Raw genomic sequence first — 19,737 nt, 5'->3', positions numbered from 1 at the left:
CTCCTGTACAATGGGGACCATTATTAGCATCTCCAGCACAGGGCCGGTGAGCGGATTAACAAAGGGCAGAGCTGGGGTTTCTAAGCAGGCTCCCACACTCCTGCTCTGAACTCAACTGTCTCTCGGCAGATGAGCATTGTTCCTCTAACCACGTGGTCGTGGGTCAGGCGGGAAAGCGGGAAGATCTGGGCTGCGCGTGCCTCCATGTCGACTCTTCCCCTCATCTAAACATCATCCACTCATTCAAAGCCTGCTTGCCTGCTTCCATGCTGTGAGGGAGGAATGTCGCTCTCAACAAGGTGACGGGAGACAAATGTGCATACAGGAGAAACTCCGTGAGTGAAACAGGTGAAGGTCTGACACAACCAGTATACACCCCGCTGCACGGTGACACCCAAAAAGAAAACACTTTGCTGGGATGAAGGAGGCACTGAGCTGGGCCTGAGGCGGGGGGAATAACGAGGGGAGGGGAGCCAGGCCATTGCAGGGGGTACAAGAGGACAGAGGGGGAAGCGAAGACCTGGACGCCAGGGCCCTTCTCGGCTGATACCTTACATTCATTTTCAGGATTTCTCTTGGAATCACCGTTCCCATGGGTTCAAGCATGAGCACGTTGAAGAAAAACCATTACTCATCAAACCTAAGAAAGCTTCCAACAACAACAAAAACTCCAGGGAATTTTCACTCCGGAAGCAGCTTTCCATAAATCATAAGAATGTAAGCAAATTTTTATCATCAAAATATATCCCTCAATATATAACAAAATACCCTATATAATAGGTATAGGTGATAAGTTTATTGATGAAAATGGCTATTTCCCCCCCAAAAGTATTGCTATGTACATTAAAAAACATAGTACTATCACAAAGTTCAGAAAGATTTTCAACAGACAGTAAGTGTTTTACTTCAAGTCGTATATACTCAGTTTGGAATTTAACATTAGCATAAGCATCATCTCCCTTTAAATTCCCCCAAACACAGACACTGATAATGGTAACTTTGCATGAAGGAACAGCACTAATATATTTCAACAAAGGGACTAGAAGGAGAGAAGGAGTGAAGCAAGGAGCTAGTGTTTTCTGCTCTAAGTACAGTAAAACCATTTGAGCAAACTGTTTATATTTTACTTGAATCCACTCAAGGCTGGCTCCCACACCACTGTATTTGTAGCCTTAAAACATCATTAATTTCCTTTTGAAGTCCAAAGTTTTTCCTTTTATCGTTATGTGATGGTAACTTAAACACATTTCCTGAAAATCTAAAAATTTCAGTTTTATGAACATGCTTGCTTCCTTATTTTTCTGTCCCCATATGTCCCCTTTCTGACCAGTTTTCCTGGGCTGAGTATGCCCAGTACCTGTTGCCAACCAACCTTTAAACCACCAAAGGAAAAAAAAAAAAAGGTGTGTGTGGGGGGTCTGTAGTACTCGACCAAGCCAAGGATAGGCCAATGCACCCTGCTAACCTCTGCCCCCAGGCTGGCGATGCCCCTTCTGAATCCCTGCCCGTCAACCAAGGTGAAAATAAGACAGACTCTCAGGCAGAATAAAAAAGGGAGGGAGTGACAGTAGGGTCGGAGCAGGGCAAGGAGGCGGTGGGGAAGATGGTGACAGGCAGCGCCGGCCACTCCTGTGCCTCTTGTCTGCAAACCACAGGGCCAGAAGTAGATGTGATCCCATGAATTTATGCCCTGCTCCTTGGTGGATGAACCAAATAAATAACAGTGAACCTCATTAATGAGGTGCTCAAAGAGAAGAATGGTGGAGCTCCAATCTAGATGACTGACTGATATGAGTGCACTGTGCGATCCCTGCTGGCAGCAACTGTTACTATTTCACACCGGAGCGTGTGGACGGGGGCTAGGTGAGTTAATTTTCTCCCCACTCAAGTGACACAGATAAAAACCAGAGGCAGATAGGATGATGGATTAGAATAGATAGGTAGGTAGATCTATGACTTCCAGGGGGCATGTACACACAGAAAAATCATCTAAAATAAAATAAACTGTATGGGTAGATGAGTTTTAATGCAGTTTTGTAGATCAAAGTGAAATATTAATTTCTGATGAAAGGTAGAAGATAAAAATACTGAAGGGCAGCATTGATGGTTTACAAATTTCACTTGCAAGCACGCCTAAACTAACAGTTTCTTAAAATTTCTGCATGTTTTCAACATTCACATGAAATTAAAATTCTTGAGCGTTTCACTCTCAATTCTGAAACCGTTCAATGTACATCAGAAAAACTGAAAATGACACAAGTAAACTCTTGGGTCGTAACTGATGGTAATTACAGTCATTGAGAACAGTTTCTACCAGATGTTGGGGGGTTGTGAAAGGACACTGGAAAAGCAGTTTCCATTTGTCCATTCTTGTTATCTGTAACAAAACAATGGTGCTGCTTTTGCTGTGACAGTACCTCCTCCCTCCGTCCTCTGATATTCTCTTGTATAAACCAGAGCGTAAAGTTACAGCACAAGAATAACAAATTCTCTTTCTTTTTTCCAAGTAACAATACTCTGGGAGGAGTGAACGATGCCGGTTAAACCCTTAGCATAAGGACAGAAAGCAAAATGGTAAACCTCCACACAACTTAAAGACTGCACTCTTCTTGCATGAAATTCACCAATGTAACTTAGAAGGTAACAAAACTGCTGCTCACAAGGGAGCCTCACGCCATGAAAGCTAGTTAATCACCCAGAATGCATGTACACGATAACGTGCATTTTATCGTTTATCAGTACTGGCCATCTTCCAAACAAGTCCTATAAAACTGTCAGATTTATCATACGCTCCACAAATTCGGCTAAAGAATAAATAAGGGCAATGCTGTTGCTGAAATGCAAACACAGTAAGCGGTCAAACATCAGATCTCTATTGCAAGTTCCAAGAACTACTTTTACCAAGTCAGGCCTTCTCTGAAATTCCTTACTTGGTGATGAAATTTATAATGGAATGACATACAAAGAGCTGTTGAAACAACCTCTCTTATCAACACCCTACCAGAGGAGGAGCTGCCTGATAAATCATCTAGTTCTTGACAGGAGACCAGGAAGGCTTCTACAGCTTCCAGGGCCTTCCAGGTTCTTCCTGCACTCGCTTTACAAGACACAGGACAGACGTTGTGGCGTCATCTGTAGCCTGATTCTTCACAGGCTCTGTAAGAACTAAGAAGTGCTCGGGAAATATAAAAAGTGCGCATCGATCTTCACTTAGACACTTCTCCATTTCTGTTCTATTAAACTCATTATGAAAGGATGCTCCTTCAGGGCCCTCCATTGCTCAGAAGTCCACCTCAACAGTTAAAGACGCTGTCACTCTTCCTTTATCACAAGTGGAAACTCACTGGCTCATTCTAAACTCGAAACAGTTTCTCCCTCAAGGTACACTGCGTTGCAGGCGGGGATCCCTTTATGTTACGAAAGCAAAATTTCTGGGCCAGGCTCTGATAAGTATAAGAAAACATAGTTTCTAATGCTGAAATATACAAAATGTGCTTTTAGAAGGCAGATGCCTGAGAAAGGTAGAAAACACACAGTGCCAGCCTTGGAAGTCAGTAACGCGATACGGTAGCAGACACATCAAATTGACAGAGGATGGGAAACGCCTCTTTCCAAACAGTTGTCAACTGGACAGAATTACCCAAAGCAAACATTATTTTGGCAAGACCCCAACTTTTGGCAAGAGTTAAACATACATTCTCTGCAGTAAATATGCAGATTATGCAAGACTATATATAGTTCATTCTTGTATGACCCAAGAAGCATCGCACGTGAAAATACAGCATAAGTGGACCAGCGTGAATTTACTCAAGGCAGGGACGAGAACACAGAGAAAAATCAAACTTTTTCTTCCCACTGGCAAAACAAGTAACGCACTTAACACAGTGATAGAAGATGCTATCCAATATTTCAAAAATAAATTTCAGCTAACGGAATGGTATATTATGTCCCCCAAAGTATTATTACTTTTTACTAGATCATAAGAACACTTTTAATTTCATCTTTACATCACACTATATTGCTTCTTGCTTTTCATATAATAACATTTTAATTTACTCCACATATTAACAGTATGCATTTACGGATTCAGACACATAAAACTGCACATTAATTCATACAGTGACAGTAGTTAAAATGCAAAGTTTTAGGAGACTCGCTTCATATAAATAGAGAATAAAAGGCATCTTAATTGGAAACAAATTCTCAGTGTAACTTTAAAACTTTTGAGCAACTTAGTTTTTTGTGGTTTTTTTTTTGACTTTAAAAAAAAATTAACTGCAATAAGCCAAACACCAAGTACTATTGGGTTGTCGGGAAAGTCATGACGTATTTTTCTATGTGTTTCAATGCAACGACCCAATATTATCAGTTATGCCTTTTCAACAATAACACGCTGACAGTTTACAGTTGGAGAGGGTATTACAGAAAAGAACATAATCTCCAACTACAGCTACCCTTCTCTGAGTAAAATGGCCTCAGCACCTGCCTTCTCTTAGGCTGTTTCTTACTCACCGGAGCAGTAGTAACAGCGTATAAGCAAACCTTTAAGCTAAAAATTCCCTCCTTTTCAACATGTGCTGCTCTGAGATTTACTTTTGTACAATGGCCTGAAAGTGGGATGTCAGACAGTGACTAGAAGACATATTCCATTTTCTGACTGAAAGCCAATAATACTCATGAATTTTTTAGCTGAAACACTTCAGGATGCCATCGGGAAGCCTGTAATAAACGCATTAGGCTGCGAATGGGCGGCAGCAGCTCTTTAACACACGCTGCAATAACCAAATAAATGTTCAACTCATGTTCACTGGTTACACAAATATTTTGCTGTAAAATCTCCATCATCCACGTCTCTCTTAAAAAAAGGAAAAACCCTCCCTTACAGTCTTATCTTAGCGACATGCAGTGCAGAACACGTAAGTAGCAGGGAGCTGTTCTCAACTATCATTACACGGGGCGGGGGTGTCTGGTCTGACATCAGTGGCATGAGATGGTTCCTACTTTCTGGATTCTCATAGCAGTCACGGGGCCGCTTCTATACCCGCGACGTCAGCCAGTGCTAATACGGCCAGGAATAGCAAGACTAGATTTTAATAGTCCTCAAATGAGAAAACACCGAGGGAAGAAGCTGCATTCCTTGCATAATGCAAGCATTTGCCTCCCCTGGTCCTGAGTCCCTACTTAATATTCGGAAAACTGGTTTTCACTGACGGTCCTGGGAAGAAGTCATCAAACTAGGAAGCACAATGTAATGCTTGTGTTCCAGTTTCATAACTTGTCCAGATTAAAATTCAATTATCTTCCTTTATTCTGAAACCCATTTTAGATTTACGAGATTAAAAAAACTAAGAAAAACTTACTGAAATGGCAAAGGCAAGACAGTCTGGACTGACATAAAGGGTATTTTCATTATTCCAGTTGTAAAAAGTTTTTAAATTAATAAATGAGAGTCCTTTCCCATATATGCTGTTTGCTCTCTTTTGCTAACATTTATTGAGTACTGTACTTATTACGAATCAAGCACTTTGCACATATTTTCTTGCTTAAAATCCCACATTTTTTATTCTATATGTCCTGCCTCCCTCCCCTCTTACAGATTACCTAACCTCTCTGACCTGTTCCTATAAGTAATTTGCCCAAGTCACACAGATAATAAGTGACAGGCCAGCAGTCAAACTCAGGTGTAATTATAACTATCAGTTATTGAGTGCGTACCATCTTGGCAGGCATTCTCTACGCATTTTACTTATATGAACTCCTTTAGTTCCTGTAACAATCTATGATCACACCATTTTACAGATTAGTAAACTGGGGAACAGGAGAGATAAAGTAACCTGACCAAGGCCACACAAGCAGGAAATTTTAGAGCTCATAAGAGAATCCAAACAGTTCCTCAATTCTTAACCACTGCAATGTGAGTACTGAGGTTCCTATACTTTTTTCATTATTTAAGTATAGTTGGTGTACAATATTATATTAGTTTCGGGTGAACAATATAATGACTCCAACATTTATATACCTTACACTGTAGCTTACACAGTGTAAGCTACACTGTGATCACCTCACAAAATCTAGTGGTCACCTGCCACTGTGCAAACTTATCACATTATTAACTATATCCCTCTCAGAGGTTCCTATACTTCAATACTTTCATTGAAGAGAGAAAACTTATGCATGTTATATGAAGCTGTATAATTTAATTTAATTTGATAAACAGTGGACATGCAATTTGAAAGTACTGTTCATTTTGCTAAAAATGTAACAGTATCAATGTAAAATACAAAACACTGCTTTCTGTAAAAAAAAAAAAAGGTAAGTACATTCTTTAAAATCATTCATCTATTCAGTCAAATAATTAAAGCACCAGGCACTGTTGAAGGAGACAAAAGTTCTTGTCTTCCTGAACCTGCCATTCTAGTATGGAAAGGGAGCCATGCCTCAGCTCATGAGCAATGATTTCCTGAAGAGAACTGAAGTATTATTATTATTATTTTGAATTTATTATGAAGTTATGGAAGTAACAAAACCAGCTAGGAATTGTCTCTGAATTCTGAGTTTCATTCAAAACACTAAAAGCCTCCTTTCCTGTAGAATTGGAAGTAGTAATTTGTTAATTTAAAAAGTCAGTTATCAAGAGCAATTATAGAAAATGATATCTATTACTTTAATCATTTCATTTCACTTTTATACTTAAAAACCTACATTTGACTTTCAGTCTCCATTGCAGGGTCCTTCCCCTGCACCCAACGATAACTTCCACCTGTAAACTCTGCAGCTGACCAGTGACCCCACCGCCTCCATCAGTTATTCCCTTTTCTCCACCCTCTGTCTTTCTTGCATAGATATTATCATTAAGGCATTGTCTACGATTTCTAATTTTTGTTTATTTAAAATAGACCTAGAACTTATAGACACCTAGATTTCTTATAAAAGCTTATGAGGTACAAATTTTCTTTTATTATTATTATTTTCCCAGTCTTTTATAGATGTGTTGCATATACCTGTTTGGCAGAAATTTTTGTCCATTTGACTGAGTTTTTCAAAGCATTCATCTTAGTTTTTATAGAAACATATGTCTTTTCAATCTCATACTTAATCAGTTATATAATATTGAATTAAGGTATGCAATTACAGTAACAACTACAACGGGCATATAACCAGTTTGGACAAGAAGCTAGCTCTGGGTAGGCAGGCAGGACCACAGCTGGGGCAGAAGCGTGGGGCGGGGCACTGGCTGGCCAATGGCAGCATCGGTCCTGTGACTGACAGAGGGGAATGCAGACCACGTGGTTATTCTAGCCTATCAGTCCCAATGGAGGTCGATGCAGAAAATCCGAGTTTACACAAAGCTCACCTGAAGGCAGAGGTCATTCTAACATTCAGCAAATACTGAGTATCTACTATGTGCCATGCATGGTTCTAGGTACTGAAGGATCCAGTAATGAACAAAACAGACCAAGTCTTTTGCCCATGACTCATATTCTAAAGTGCAAGGGGGACGGGAGGAATGGTAAAACAAACAAACATTCACTGTATCAGACAGCGATGAGAGCTGCAGAGAAAAATAAGGTAGGGTCAGGACTGAGTACAATGTAGGTGGGGTGAGGAGTGTTATTTTACATAGGTGATCAGCAAAATTCTCTCTTGATAGAGTGACACCTGAGCAGAGACTTTTCTAACAGAACTCTTAAGATTCATAATACATAAAAATAAAAGGAAAAAAAAGAAGGAAGAAAGATTCATAACAGAATTTACTGTGCAAGCACTACAATAAAATTTAAGAAAAGCTGTACGGGGTAGTGGCTAAGAGCACATCCTACGGTGTCAACTCCAGCTCGGAATCCCAGAAACATGCGCGTTAAGTCAGTGATCATCTGTGGACCTGAGTTCCTTCATCTGTAAAACTGTAGAAATAATAATATATACCTTTCTAAGTTTGTTGAGAGCGTAAAATGTAGAAGGACAGAACAAAGACTAGCACCTAGTCAGGGCTTATTTAATAAATGTCAGATATTACTGAGGATTGAATTTAATAGCATATAAATGTTTATGAAATAATCTAAGCTGATGGTGAATACAGTGGGAGAGAAAAATTAATTTATAGAAAAAAACTGGAAGAAAATTCACCAAGGCGTTAGCAGTTCAATTGTTTTGATGGGCACTATAGGTGTAATTTAATTTTTGTGTTTTCCAAATTTCCTTCCATAGACACATCCGACTTTTATGAGTTTACAAAAAGAAAAGAAGGAAAGAGGAGGGAGGGAAAGAGAGAGGGTTGGTCATGTGGACTCATTACTACATCCTCTTCTCCTTAACTTGACGAACTTTCTCATGTTTTCTCTTCCTTCTGATGTGACTCCTAAAGCAAGAAAAATACCACAAATACCAAACCACAAATATACGTTCTAGCAAAGGTTACTAAAATCGCTCTTCTTCCTTAGAAAAACTTTATCCTTCAAGTTCAGCTGAAAAGGCATCCCCTTTTTGAAGGCTCCCCAGATTCTGCTAAGAGGAAGTAAAGGTTCCCTTCTCCTTGTCCCCCAGCCATGGCACATAAATGACACTTCCTTGTCCTGCATCGCTAGCTGCTCTGCAAGAGAGGGTCCAGCCATCTCTTGGCATCCACTGTCCTCAGGAGCCAGCCCTGTGCAGGCCGGGCCCCAGCAGGGCCCCACTGCCGCCTCCCGCTCCTGTTCCTGGGTACCACGGCTGAGATTTCAAACACTCCTTTTTTCCTCCCTTTTCTCATTCACACTCATGTAACTCCGAACTTTCTTATGAGTCCTGTGTCTCCAATCAAACAGGAAAACATGGTAGGGGCGTAACTTTTAAGCATGTTTCAGGAACAAAGTGTAGGTAGGACCCAAATTAAATGCTTGCGGTTAGAGAAGAAATTAGGTACATAGTTTAGTCCCCTTTGGCAGTTATTAAATCATGTTTCCTTACAAGGGTAGAACCTGTACAAGAAGTCTTTTTCTAAAATACTCTTTTTTATGCTCTTTCTCTGTTCTCTCTCTCCCTCAGCCGTCTGCAGCAGTGGAAAATGAACAAGGAGGAAAAACTTGGTTTGGTGGGAGGATCTCGGGTTCATTTTTTCGCCACACAAATTCCTACAAAACTTTCTTTTGGTTAGATTGTTACAATAACTCCAAATAGTATTTGCTCTGAGGCCATGGTTGCCATTAAAAATAGAAAAAGACAGCTCTCCTCCTCCAAAGAAACAAAACCTAAAAACATTCCAATTTGGTCTTACAAAAATAAGCCAAATTAAGCACTTTTATTTGCAAATAGCACATACATACCTACAGAATGATTTACAGAGAATTACTAGATTTTAAAAAGTTATTTACATGAATTCATTACTTGAAAAGAATTTAAAAATTACCTTGGCACCTGAAATTATGAGCCCAAACACTTACTTTAACCAGTTTTTTCTTTCTGAAGTGTTGGATTTTGGTAATCATCAAAACCAGCCCTCCTACTGTATTGTAGCTCATGTGAGATTTATATTTCAAGCTGACGTTTCAAACTTGGGACACACAAGCAGCTTTCGGTAGAAGTACAATCATATTGTTATTACCGCGATTGTACAATGGAGCCCAGGAAACCCCCCCCCGCCCCGCCCTAGTTTTGATGAACTTTGTGGAGAGCAGAGGTGTCTTGGAGACCTGTAAATGGAGGGTTTTCTTCCCTTTTCATAGCTCCAAATGGAGTTACTGCATTTTGTGGAACTAAAAATATAACTGGACTCAAGAGTGGTGGCTTCTAATTAGCTCTTGGGGAATTAACACAAACTTAAACCCAAATGAGCTTAAAATGCATTACAAATAATTTAATGGACTAAATAAAGGTGATCTAGGATAGGCACTGAAAAGAGAAACAAACTCCTTCTATTGTACAATGTGTTTCTTCTCTCTCTCTCTCTCTCTCTTTTAAACTAGTCCTAAAACCTGTTTGTACTAAGAGCGTAAATAATAATTATTTTGTATAATCTACACCTATGGATAAAGATCTGGAAGACTGCTGCACCTTGTTTAATCATAACTGGCAAGTAATAAGCATGAAATGAAACTTTAAATAAATTAAGATAATTGCTTGACACCTCAGCGACAGCTAACTATATTATATTCCTTTTGTCTGGTTCGAAACTCAAAAGGATACGAATTCATTAAGCTGAAATGTGAACCCTGGTTCTAGTTGGGCTAGATGATGTGGACAAAACTAAGCTCACTCCCAGAGATGTCACACAGCACATGGTACATGGGCTCGTAACACAGGTATATGATTTCTTTAGTTTGGTGTTTTGTTTTAGGCCAATGTTTCTAAACCCAGAGTAATGTCTATTACTTAGGGCAAAAACACATTTCAGTTCTGGACAATTAAGTTTTATAAGGTTAAGTTTCTAATGAATACAGGTCTCGGTTTGGTATTAAACACATAACCTAAATTATAAGGTTTTAATTTAAAAGCTGATTCACATTTCTTTTCTTCTGATGTTTAATTGCACTGATAATTCCTGAGTAGCTGCTCAGGGCAAATTACTGAGCTCAGTGAACACTGAGATATAATCACTAAGAAACAAAACTTAACCTCAAGATATCAAAGATTTAGGAAGAAACAAGTATGGAATTAACTAACACAGAATACCGTGCACATGAACGACACAAAGTGCTGAGGAAGGGGAACTCCTTTTATTGTGGGGAGCCTTGGCAAAGGTCTTACGAATGCCAGAGTGGGGTTTTAAAGAACGGGTACAATTCTTCAAAGCAAAGCAGGGGTGCTGGTGAGGAATGGGTCCGACCTGCAGGGCGCCCAAGTGGTGCAGCTGAGGGGTGAGGCTGTGCGGTCGTGTGACTTGACACCATGGAGTCCAGATCCTTCCCTCCTCCCCCGACCTCTTCCTCCCAAGTGGCTGTCAGGCCTGGTTATGGCGCTGGCTGCACCCTCCCTAACCCAGGGCAGCCGCAGGGCTGCGGTTCTCCGGGCGCCCTCTAGGAACTGCCAGAAACACACACGCTAGCAGCTCCAGCCCGGCCTGACTGAACGAGGAACTGTGGAGTTTGAGGAACTGGAGGTGCAGCAGAAGCCCTTTCTGCCATCGGATGCCTGCTGAGGTTTACAAACCATGCCCTAAACTTTAGACAGAAATTTTCTTGCCCCATCAGGGACCTGAAATTTGACTAACTCATAGGAATTATCGTCTTCTCTGAGGGAGAAGGAAAGGGAGAGATAAGGCAGAATACATTTTATTCACCGAATTCACCGAATTCACCAGATAAGTACCTCCTTTGTAGAGTCAGAATATAGAAAACCTTAAACGCTAGAATGAGTAGCAGTTCCTATAGATTTAATAAACCCTGGGCACAACGAAAAGTTTTGAGCCAGAGTTGGTAAAATGAGTTAGAGACTAGAGAGATCAGCATGGTGGGGGTATAAATGGCATTTCTGGGGGTGTAAGGAGGAGGGGCCGAAGACTAGCTAAGAGGACATTATTGCAAAACGCCACATGTCGTATGACTGCATTTATACGATACACCCAGAATAAGCAAATCCATGGAAACAGAAAGCAGATGAGTAGTTGCCAGGGGCTAAGGGGAAAGGGAAATGGGGAGTGACTGCTAATGAGTACAGGGTTTCTTTTTGGGGTGCTGAGAATGTTCTGGAACTGGTGTGGTGATGGCTGCACAACCTGTGAGTAAACTAAAACCCACCGAAGTGTGCATTTTAAAAGTGTGAATTTTATGTAAGGTACATCTCAATAAACTGTTATTAAAAAAAACACAACACAACAGAAAATAACAACAAGCCCCACACGCTATTAAGCCTGATGCTGATAACCAGGCAAAACTGTGGAACAGATAAAGGGATGGCTTGCAAGTAGTACTTAGAAAACACACTGGCGGTTATTATGAGCAAGAAAGACTTCTCAAACAATTCATCCCAAATGAATTTTCCTTACTCTTTTTGCTAAAAGATCAGAGTAAGAATTTTATTTTTTAAGTTTTATTTTTGCTTAATAAAAGTAATACATGATCATAGTAGAAAACTCAGAAGATACAAAATGCTAAAGAAAAAAATTGTATGTTTCTACCACCCAGAGAATCACCATTAGCTATAAAAAAGGTCTGCTCAGGATTCTAAAATATATTGTATGTATATATACAATTAAGCGCAAACTGTATACAGTCATGTGCCGCTTAACGATGGGGATACGATCCGAGAAAGGTGATTCTGTCACTGTGCGAATGTCACCGAGTCCACTCACACAGATCTAGATGGTCCAGCCTCCTGCACATCTGGGCAGTGGGGTACAGCCTACTGCTCCTGGGCCACAAGCCTGCACAGCATGTCACTCACTGTACAAAACAACACGAGATGACATCGAACACAAGAGAAAATGACTCCATCAGGAAAGAGGTAAACATGAGGAGTGTGAGGCTGCTGCTGGCGAAACACGGCACTTCTATAGCAAATATTTTTTTATATAAGTAGAAAGAGCACACTCTAAAAACTAATGATAAAGTATAGTAAATACATAAACAAGTACCATTATCAAGTATTATGTACTGTACATAATTGTATGTGCCACACAGCGCAGTAGGTTTGGTTACATCAGCATCACCACAAACAGGTGGGTAATGCACTGTGTTGTGATATTCTGATGTCACTAGGCCATAGGAATTTTTCAGCACCATTATAATCTTATGGGACCACTGTCATATATGCGATCTGCTGTTGATTAAAACGTTGTCATTTGGCGCATGACTGTGAACAATTTTATAGATGCTTTTTTTCTTAGTTGTTATACACTAAAATTTCCTCATGATATTAAACGTCTTTATAAACATAATTTTTAATGTTTCTATAATATTCCTTCATATGAAGATACCATAATATACTTAACCATTTTCTACAGTTAATCATTTAGATTGCTTCCATTTTTACTACTCTAAATAACACTGTGATGAATATCTTTTATATAAGTACTGGTCCACATTTCTGATCATTAACAATAATCAATAGTCTCAATACAATAGTCTCTGAAATGCAATTACTAAATCAAAGGATGTGACCCTAATTTAAGTCTATTTATGTATACTGTCAAATTATTTTCCAAAAAAGGCTGTATTAATTTACAATCACCTTAGCAGGGCATGCAAGTTCTCATCTCACCAGAATTCACTCTAGTAACAGGTATTATGACTTTTAAAACACTTTGCTAATCTGAAGATTATGGCATGACATTAGTTTACAATTCAAAAACTAATAATTGAATATGTTTATAAGCACTTCATTTTTACTTTGAGAAAAGAATGCTGAGTCAGGGACATGGTTCAGATACAGTATGTTCAAGTCAGGTAGGCATTTGACTTAACGTTATCGTGGAGATGGAAACAAAATGTGGGTTCCACCGGTGGTCCCCAAATTTGGCTACTAATGAGTCACCTGAAGGGTTTGTAAAAATTTGGATTTCCTGGTTCCACCCCAGACCGACAAAATCAGAATCCCTTGCAGGAGGACCCTGGTGATGAGTGGACGCCTGCCCAGCATGACGGCACAGGAAGAGCGGCATTTAGAACCACTGGGCTGGACGACAGTGGGAATTACTCAGGGCTGGTGGAATAACATTCTTGGTGTTAATTAACTGATTACTATAAACAAAGAGAAGTTCTCCAGTTGAGCCTACGTTTTAAATCAGAGACTTGAAAAACCATCTGTTTTGTCAGACAGGCAGCTGACACAAAGCATAGCCATCATGTGATAACAAGAGAAATTTTTTGAAAATCTTAATATTAGCGGTCCAGCATAAGCGGTCCAAACCCGCACCATGGCATTGCTTACTCAATATCTTTGTATGATTAAAACAATGTGAACACCTATAAAAGCGCATGTACATATATATATATATATATATATATATATATATATATATATATATGTAAAAATATAAGGAAAACCCCTCAGAACCTCTCTATTGCAGGGTACTCACTATTCAGACTGGGGCAAAGATGACACTTCTCTCACATTTGGTCACCCCCCCATTNATATTAGCGGTCCAGCATAAGCGGTCCAAACCCGCACCATGGCATTGCTTACTCAATATCTTTGTATGATTAAAACAATGTGAACACCTATAAAAATATATATATATATATATATATATATATATATATATATATATATGTAAAAAGACAAGGAAAACCCCTCAGAACCTCTCTATTGCAGGGTACTCACTATTCAGACTGGGGCAAAGATGACACTTCTCTCACATTTGGTCACCCCCCCATTATTCTTATTCTGCCTTGTGCTTCTCCCCTAATACAACCGATATCAAGTCTCCTCCACTCTACACCTCTCCCTTTGCCTTCTGAAGTCCTTACTCTGCAGTAGTCAATTCTCTACATCCTTAGCCTGGTAACAATACTGCGCCTTTCGGGCTCTCCAGACTGGCGCCCCCCTACGGGCCATCCCGTAGAAGCTGCTTGTTCTCTCGTGACACCGGGGACAGGAGGGAGGGGAGTCACACGCGGCATTCCTCAGAGAGGCTAATGGCTTGTGCTCTATTGCAGGGTGGTTTTGTATAAAAATCTCAGCTCCTTTGAAACCCATGCCACAGAACGTTCTCTTACCATGTTCCAGTCTGAAATTGACCAACATGGCACTTCATCCTCCACGTTTACTAAAAATTTAGTTCTTCCTCTCTAGGCCAAATCTGGTCATCATCCTGAGTGATTTCAAAGTCTGCGTGGAGGAGCTAATAATAGCTCTCCTCACAGGTCCTTGTCTGTCTCAATTCCAACAGAATTCACCTCCACTTCACTTCAAACACTACCTCCTATAATCATACCCTGAACCTTGCTATTACCCAGAATTGATGCCACGTGAATGTCACTGTTTGCTCGCAGCCTCCTAGCATACTAGCTTCCTTACTGCCGTCTTCCTCAATAACTGGTCTTCGCGTACAAGGAGCCGAAGTCCCATGCCCTGTCCCTCTTTCATTTCCTTCCCCACCTAGCGAGGCCCGCCACCAGCCCCCTGGCACCCTCTGTTCCCGTTCACACATCTCCTCTTACAGAATTCATCCTGTACAACTTAATCCTAGGATTTCTCCACTCTTGTTAAGTGGGAGGCTGAGCACTGAGGGAGAAAATCCTACAGTTAAGGCACAGAATGGCCCCACAGACATTTCAAGGTTTCTAACTTGCCTTAGACCCATACGCCTGCCAATCCCTTTCCTTGCTCTCAGGACAGCCCCCCAACTTGTATTTACCCCAACATTTATTTCCAGCTCTTACCACTTCAGCAAATGGCTCTGCAGTTTTATTTCACTCAACTCCCCTTCTTCCGCTTGCTTACAAAGACGTCCACCGCTGCCTTCAGCATCAGTCCTGGCGTCTGAGAGGACGGGTGATCCCTCCTCGTGTAAACACCAACCATTCCAACCCCATTTCCGATTTCCCTCCTCACCTTTGTAAGACTTGCTACAAAGCTTCTCTTTATCAAATTTTCAAACTCTTCCGCTCTGCTTTAACTTGCAAGCATTCTCGGGTCATTTCCATCCTTAAAAAGCAAAAAAGTGCCCCTCGAGTCTGCATCCTTCTCTAGTAACCATCTAACTGCACATCTTCCCTTCACATCCAAACCTGTCCAAGGACTACAAGTATTACCCAAGCCACTTGGGGGCCATAGAATTTAGAATTCAGATAGATAGATATATTTTAATTTCAGGAAGAGAATACATGGCATATAGCGTATTTCATAACATCCCCACAGGGGCCTGTGGAAACATTCTGTAATCGAATTCAATATTATTTGTGCAGTGAAATGTATGAATATTCACGTAAGTGGGACAAATGAAGATTATAAATCATCTCACATCCATTCAGGTCAGGTTTTACTGCCAAATGAGTTATGAAAACCTTTCCATTTTCAGAGTTTGTTGAATTTTGAGATTCAAATAAGGGGATAGAGGCCTGTGGCTTATTCCTATTCCCTTCCACTCACTCCATGATCCCAAACAATTACATCTCTTCCACGATCGCCCCATGGAATTTGCCCTCTCCAGTCCTCCATGGCATTCGGATGCCAAACCTATGGAAGTTCTGTCACCGAGCCTTTCTGCTGGGTTTATCACCCGTGACCCCGTCTCCCGGCGATTCCTCCTCGCATCCCTCTCTTCTGAGGTCCCACGCACAGCATTCTCACGGGCCTCCTCTTAGACTGCCCAATTATTCTTGTCCCATCTCCTTTACTGACCTTCCTCCTTGGAGTCACCCCGGCCTCCATCTCTATTTCAAAACTATGCTCTTAGTAGGGATTCTTAGCCCAATACCCACCTCGATTGTCTTCTTTTTAAAATTTATTTTCACCAGCTTTACTGAGGCATAACTCACAAGCCATAAAATTCACCCTTTTAACCTATTCATTTCAGTGGTTTTAGTCTAATCACAGAAATGTGGAACCATCACCACATTTAATTCCACAACATTTCATCACCCCAAAGGAAACCCCATACCCATTATGCAATTATCCGCCGATGCCCTGGCAACCACTACCCCTCCCAGTCTCTAGACATTTGCCTAATCTAGACATGTCATATAAATGGACTCATATACTATACAGCCATTCATGTGTGTCTCACTTGTTTTAGGTAGAACAAGGTTTTCAAGGTTCAGAAACACTGTAGCACCGATCAGTGTCTCATTCCTTTTTATGGCCAAGCATCCCACTGTGTGGGTACACCACATTTTATTTATCTACTCAGTTGATGAACATTTGGACTGTTTCTACTTTTTGGTCATTCGGGATAATGGTGCTATGAACATCTGTGTACAGGTTTTTGCATAGATACATGCTTTCAATTCCCTTGGATATATATATACCTAGGAATGGGATTGGTGATTCATATGCTAACCCTATGCTGTAACTTTTGACGAACCGCCAGACTGCTTTCAAAAGCGGATATACCATTTTATTTTCCCACTAACAATGTCCAAGGGTTCCAACCTCTCCATATCCTCGTCAACACTCGTTATTTTCCTATTTTTTAATCCTAACCATTCTAATGGATATGAACTGGAATCTCATTGTTGGTTTGGCCTGCATTTGCCTAGTAACGAATGATGTTGGGGATCTTTCCATGTGCTTATTTGGCCATTGCACATCTTCTCTGAAGGAATGTCTATTCAAATCTTTGTCTATTTTAAAATTATGTTCTGCAGTGATCCTTAGCACCACTCTGCAGCTATGAACTGCTGAGAATCTGACCAAAGGCAAAACGTGAAACCGCATATACACAAAATAAAGCCATACAGTTCTTAAAAGTCGCTAACCCACTAAAGCCATCATTTACGGACCTTCCAAATTAAGCACCCTTGTTCTACACCACACCACAGCTTCTCAATTATGGCTGCATATTAAAAACCTGGGGAGTTTTTAAAAATACAACATTACCAGTATATAATGAACAGACTTGAAAGCAGGGACTTACAGAGGCATGTACAGCCATATTCACAGCAGCATTATTCAGCCTAACTTATAAATTAAACCTTATCATAAGTATGTATGGATAGTAAAAAAACCAAAGGATATATAGGGTTCGGTACCATCCGCAGTTTCAGGCATCCACTGGGGACTTGGAACATATCCCCCAACTGGACATACTATGACATGAATGAACCTTGAAAGAAGTCAGACATAAAAGGCCACATGTTATGATACCACTTGAATGAGGTACCTAGACTAGTGAATTTTACAGACATGAAGTAGAATGGAGGTTACCTGGGGCTGGGGAGAAGAAATGGGAGTTATTATTTAATGGGGACAGAGCTTCTGTTTGAAATGATTAAAAACTTCTGGAAACGGACAACATTATGAGTGTGCTTAATGTTATAAAAGTGTACACTTAAAAATAGTTGAAAGGGTAAATTTTGTTATGTGTATTTTACCACAAATTTTAAAACCACGTATCGACAAAAACAAAACCAAACACAACAGATGACCAGGACACCACTCCAGACCCATTAAATCAGAGATTTTAGAGGTGTGGTCTGACCCTCAGGGTTTTGCTTAAAAGCTCTCTGGGTAATTCAAATGTGCAAATAGGGTTATTAAGAACTGTTGCTTTATACTCTTCCTGGTGGTATCACCCACTTCCATGGCTTCCCAAATCCTTCTTTCCAGCCTTCAACTCTCAAAGGTTCTACCTCAAAATCCAGCCAGGGGTCAACTCACAAAATTGAGCTCATCCACTCCTTTTCCTCACCCCAAACCTGACCCCCCTGAAAGAGCACCCATCCACTGAACATCATTCGTACACTTCTATAGTCTCCCCATCAAATCTTCCATAACGTCACGTGGCCTCTTAAATATTCTCAAGCCTCCCCTCTGGTCACTAGGATAGTCACTGATGCTTCCGGCTGAGGTCATCATCTCTTACCTGGATTACCTAACATAAGTTTCCTCACTTGCAGATAATCTCCCGGCTTACGATGTTTAGCAGACTCCGCCCCCTCCAAGAACACGCCCACGCTGCCTCACGTGTCGCATCACCTGCCCTATGACCTAGCCCTTTCCTCCAGGCTCACCGCCCGCCCTGTTCCGTCTGCCCCGGTGACATAAACCGGACTCGTCCCTACTATGTACTCCTCACCTCGCTTCCTGTGCTTGTTATATATGGAACAAGCCAAACGTCTTCCCCTTTTAGCTAACTCCTCATCTTTTAAGACCTGGCTCAGACGACCCTCTCCCTAAGATTAGAGTCCCTTCCTGTCTTTTAATAACCTACATATAACTCTACCATTAACCACGTATATCATAATTATTTGTCTTTTTCTCACCAAATGTTAAGCTCCTTGAGGAGCAGAAATGAAGTTTCATCTTTTTATCCTAGGCCCTTACATCAGAATGCCTGACATGCAAGCCCTTAATTAACGCTCACTGAATAAATGGCTTTACTAACTGCTAGAATTTGAAGCAATTTCACCAAAACAGGCAACCACTGAACACTTACCATGCTATACCTGTATTATTTTATTTGGGTCCCACAAAACCCTATGAAGATATATCATTATGATCATTCCCTGAAGTACTGAAGAATCAACTAACATGTCCAAGGTGAAACAAACCCACAGGCGGTAGAAGTTAGATTTCTGGAGCAGGTACTTTCTCTCCAGCATACTTCCTTTTTTATTTGTTGAATATATAGGTCTTCTCTGTGCACACCTCTTCTCCTCTGGTAGATACTTCCATCCAGTTTTTTTCCTCTATGATTTTTAAAAAGTTATAACCTTAACATATAGTTTTGTATCCTTTAAAAGTTACTATGTAGTATTCATAACCAATGTAACCACCCACAAAACCAAAAGTAGAATCTGGCAATGAGATTGGAAAACAAAAAAAATCAACTATCTGACATTCTAAACAGCAGAAATCAAGATCATGGTCACTTAGGTACTAACAACCAGGATTTTAGCTGATTCCAGCTTACACTGAATTGACGAGATGACTGGATGCTAACAATGAAACAAATGTACTCTTAGACTGCAAGAGGAAAAGCAAAATTAAAAATCTGCAATTCAGATAGGAACATGGAATTCCATGTTGCTCCAGAAGACAGAAAAAACAGGTGCATGGAGAATTTAGTCAATTAACAGACACTAACTAAAAACTCATTTAAATAAGCAGGATGTGTGTGTGTGTGTGTGTGTGTGTGTGTGAGAGAGAGAGAGAGAGAGA

General features: G+C 40.5%; 1 protein-coding gene across 5 annotated transcripts in view; it reads right to left on the bottom strand.

The window, feature by feature from the left end:
• Window positions 1–19,737, bottom strand: part of NCOA2 (nuclear receptor coactivator 2) — a 266,118-nt gene that overhangs the window by 97,037 nt on the left and 149,344 nt on the right. Inside the window, exon 1 of one of the 5 annotated variants that reach the window (XM_019625999.1) lies at window positions 15,469–15,621. The exons of the other annotated variants lie outside the window; for them this stretch is intronic. The gene's annotated coding sequence lies outside the window, so the exon portion shown is untranslated. Of the gene's footprint in view, window positions 1–15,468; window positions 15,622–19,737 lie in introns of those variants that run through there. 5 annotated transcript variants of the gene reach the window in all.

The sequence above is a fragment of the Hipposideros armiger genome, unplaced genomic scaffold (assembly GCF_001890085.2).
Source record: "Hipposideros armiger isolate ML-2016 unplaced genomic scaffold, ASM189008v1 scaffold_650, whole genome shotgun sequence".
In the NCBI taxonomy this organism is placed as follows: domain Eukaryota; kingdom Metazoa; phylum Chordata; class Mammalia; order Chiroptera; family Hipposideridae; genus Hipposideros; species Hipposideros armiger.
This window is presented reverse-complemented; position numbering and strand designations above follow the sequence as displayed.